Source organism: Myotis brandtii, unplaced genomic scaffold, assembly GCF_000412655.1.
Source record: "Myotis brandtii unplaced genomic scaffold, ASM41265v1 scaffold398, whole genome shotgun sequence".
In the NCBI taxonomy this organism is placed as follows: domain Eukaryota; kingdom Metazoa; phylum Chordata; class Mammalia; order Chiroptera; family Vespertilionidae; genus Myotis; species Myotis brandtii.
The window spans coordinates 2,678,969-2,683,387 of NW_005365280.1; positions in this window are offsets into that span (position 1 = coordinate 2,678,969).

The following is a 4,419-nucleotide window of genomic DNA, read 5'->3' on the forward strand; positions in this document are numbered from 1 at the left end:
ACGGTCAAGGGGCGAGGCGCAGGTTCTGACGTCTATCGCGGCGCCGCTGGGCCGAGACCTGCTGCCCCCTGGTGGGCGCGTGCGGCACTGCTTCTTGAAAGCCTGTATTCACAGCGCATGGCCAGATATGTCATCTTAACAAAATCATGAATGGATTATCTCCACACATCACATGAGGAAACACACCCATTGAGAACAAGAGGGTTCCTCCTTATCACCCAGTCTGTAAGAGGCAAAGCAAGAACTAGAACAACCTCGTCTTCCAACCCTGGTGCCCTGCAGTTTCCAATTCGTGGTGCTGGGTGCTAGGTGCTAGGTGCTAGGTGCTAGGTGCTAGGGCTGGCGGGAGAACACGGTCTCGTGGTTCACGATGCTTCTGATCAGACTGGAAAACACAGACACACGAGGAAAGTTAAATTTGAGGGGGTGAGGCAGGTGTGTGTCTTTATCGCACTTGTAGTTAAAGTAGATACTTAATGAATACGTGTAAAATAAATTCATGTACTAGCAAAAGAATGTTATAGGGCAATACAAGAAACCCACTAGGTGAATGAGTGTCAGATGGGGGAACAATGGCTGGAAATGTCTTCCAGAGGAATTAATGGAAGTAAATAAGCTGTTAATCATAATTGCTATAGAACTTATGCCATGCCTGCTTTCTATTATGTGGTTTACATAGATTATCTCATTTGGCCTGTAAGAGCATGTTATTTTCTTTTTTGGGGGGAAGGAAGAGGGAGAGAGAGATGGAAACACCAATGATGAGAGAGAATCATTGATTGGCTGCCTCCTGCACACCCCCCACTGGGGATCGAACCCCCAACCTGGGCATGTGCCCTTGACCAGAATCCAACTTAGGACCCTTTAGTCCGCAGGTCGATGCTCTATCCACTGAGCCAAACTGGCTAGGGCAGAACATGTTATTTTCATCATCCTGTTTTTACAAAAGAGTTCACACAGGTTAAGCATCTTGTTCAGCATCACATGGCTAGGAAGTAGTTGTGCTGGGATTTGAGTCCAGGCAGTTTAATTGCAGAGCCCGCACTCTTAACTATCCTAGTGTTGTATTTTTTAATTTTTTTAAATTGATTTCAGAGAAAGGAAGGGAGAGGGAGAGAAAGATAGAATCATCAGTGATGAGAATCATGGATCAGCTGCCTCCTGCACAACCCATACTGGAAATTGAGCCCGAAACCCCAGGAATGTGCCCTGATTTGGAGTCTGACCGTGATCTCCTGATTCATGGGTCAACGCTCAACCACTGAGCCACACCAACCAGGCATATCCCAGTGTTTTTCCAACTTGGTTGTATATGGCAAATACCTGGATCTCATAACTAGGTTTACTTGGTTTGGATGTGGTCTGGGCAGCTGGAAGTTTTAAAGCTCCCCATATGATTATACTAGTAATGTGCAGCCAAGTTTGACAACCACTAACAACTACACTACAACAAGCCCTTCAAATGGCACCAGGTTAAATTCTTCCATCCTCAGTCAAGATGGAAAGCACAGAGAATCTACCCTATGTTTAAAAATCTTCAAACAGGAGATGGCATAATCTCAGGAAACTCTCATTTTCAGTTCTCCCTATCCCTCCCCCCTCCAAAAAACAAAAACAAAAACGAAACACCTTACATAAACATTCTCTTTATAAAACCACATATCAGCTTACTTATCTTCATTTAGAGATCATTATTATGATCATTCACCCTCTTATTTGCTAGACTTCTGAGAAAACAGAGGACTTTTATCCTGTGTTAAAACCCCTGGAGGAGCTTTAATGTAAGACAAGAAAGAACATTTTCTATGTGTTACATAATTCAAAGATTATCTGTGTACTGGGAAATAATAACCAATTTAATAATTTCAGGCTATAATGCATTTCCATTCTAAATAAATAGCTGACTAAAGTCAAACCAAATAGGAATTACTTTCTGAAGTAATCTTTAAGTGAAGAAATACATTCAGGACACCATAAGTGTAATATTTTTAGAACTAATGTCTATTAGAAATATAATGAGAGCCACATATATAATATTAAATTTTCTAGTAGTCACATTTTATTTTATTTTTGTCATTTCTTTAATATACAACTTTATTTTTGGTTATAGAAACAAATGCTAAGCCCTAACCAGTTTGGCTGAGTGGATAGAGTGTCGGCCTGGGGACTCAAGGGTCCCAGGTTCGATTCCAGTCAAAGGCATGTACCTTGGTTGCGGGCACATCCCCAGTAGGGAGTGTGCAGGAGGCAGCTGATCGATGTTTCTCTCTCATCAATGTTTCTAACTCTCTATCCCTCACCTTCCTCTCTGTAAAATCAATAAAATATATAAAATAAATAAATTAAAAAAATCAGATCATCTTTAGTTTTTTTTAAAAAAAAAAAAGAAAGAAAGAAATGCTAAGAGGAGAAACAGTACTTCCCCATCCATATACAATCCTATATAATAAAAGCCTAGGTGGCGTCACACCCTTTCGCGACGCGACATATTTGCGCAACATTGTCACAAGATGGCCACATGTACAGGGGAGGTGGGGCCAGGTGGGTGGTGAGGCCTGAGGGTCCCATGGCTCAGTGTGGCACGGAGGAGGCAGGTTCCGGCGGAGGAGGCAGGTCGCGGCAGGGGAGGGCAGTTGTGGGTGATCAGGCTGGCAGGGGAGGGCAGTTGGGGGCGATCAGGCCGGCAGGGGAGCAGTTAGACGTCAATCAGGCTGGCAGGGGAGCGGTTAGGGGCAACCAGGCAGTCAGGCAGGTGAGTGGTTAGGAGCCAGTGATCCCGGATTGTGAGAGGGATGTCCAACTGTCGGATTGGTCCTAAACCGGCAGTCAGACATCCCATGAGGGGTCGCAGATTGGAGAGGGTGCAGGCTGGGTTGAGAAACACCCCCCGCCCATGCACGAATTTCATGCACAGGGCCTCTAGTCTATACTAATAAAAGCCTATGTTGTCATCACACCCTCACACCATGATGCCCTCATGCTGCAACAAGCGATCACCAGGAGGCTGCGTGCACAGCGGGCTCGTGTGGGTGGGCAGGGACTTGATGCTGCGTCCCCGAAGGGACTTGACCAGGAGATGCATCGTGGGAGCGGATGGTGGCTGCCGCTGCCCAGGGCCAGCCCGAGGCTCAGGCAAGCCGTGGAGGGTGGCTGCCACTGGGAGGGCCCAAGGCTCAGGCAACGAGGGCTGGGCCGAGGTTCAGGCAAGCTGCAGTGGCTGCGAGGGCTGAGGCTCAGGCAGCTTCACGGCTGGCAGTGGCAGTAGCAGAGGCGTGATGGGGGCATCACCTTCCCCTGATTGTCGGGTTGCCTCCTGCAGAGGGAGGCCAGAGGCAGCAGCAGCCAGGGGGTGATGGGGGCAGTGCCTTTCCCTGATCGGCCGGTTGCCTCCCACAGAGAGAGGCCAGACTACAGCTTAGGCCCACTCCCCATAAGCCGTCAGTAGGACATCCCCCGAGGGCTCCTGAACTGTGAGAGGGGGCAGGCCGGGATGAGGGACTCCACTGGGCCTCTGGTTTAATAGATAAAAGAACAGTTACAATAACAGAAAAACAAAATGTAGAAATTTTAAACTTTGTCATAGCTTTAAAACATTAATGTCTGATACAATTAGAAACCACATTCATTTCTCAAACCTTAAATAAAAAGTATGGTTCCTTATTTAAAAAGTACTGTATCCCATTAGAAATGGAAAGGCAGGTCAGTGCAGCCGCAGGGGTCCCTCTCCCGATGGTGGGCCCACCACGGTGGGCATCTGCGAACTGCCCTGGGCTCCCCAGGCCAGACTTCACTCACAGGCAGTGACATTGCAACATGACCTCCACTTCACAACCCAGGCTTAGACCTTAATTTTCACTTTGTAGGATACCACTGCTTTTGAAGCACTGATTACACATTTTCATTTTTTTTTAAAATTGATTTTATAGAGAGAGGAAGGGAGAGGGAGAGAGATAGAAACATCGATGAGAGAGAATCATCAATTGGCTGCCTCCTGCATGCCCCGCACCAGGGATGGAGCAGGCAACCTGGGCATATGCCCTGACCCGGAATTGACCTGGCGACCTCTTGGTGCACAGGATGGTGCTCAATCAGCTGGGGCACTCCAGCTGGGACCCAGTATCCACATCTATATATATAAAAAAGCCCAGCGACTGGAATGGTGGAACGACCAGAATGACCAAAATGACTGGTGGCTATGATGCTCACTGGGCAGCCAACCAGCCTGATCCAGGCCCCGATCGGCACCCCACCCATATACAAATTCATGCACCTTTTTAAAAAAATAAAAGGAGCAGGCTGGGAGAGGTCAATGGGGGGGAAAGGAGACATATGTAATATTTTCAACAATAAAGAATTAAGAATAAATAAAAAATAAAAATAAAAAGAGCATAGCTGTTGTGACTCATTGGTTGAGGATTG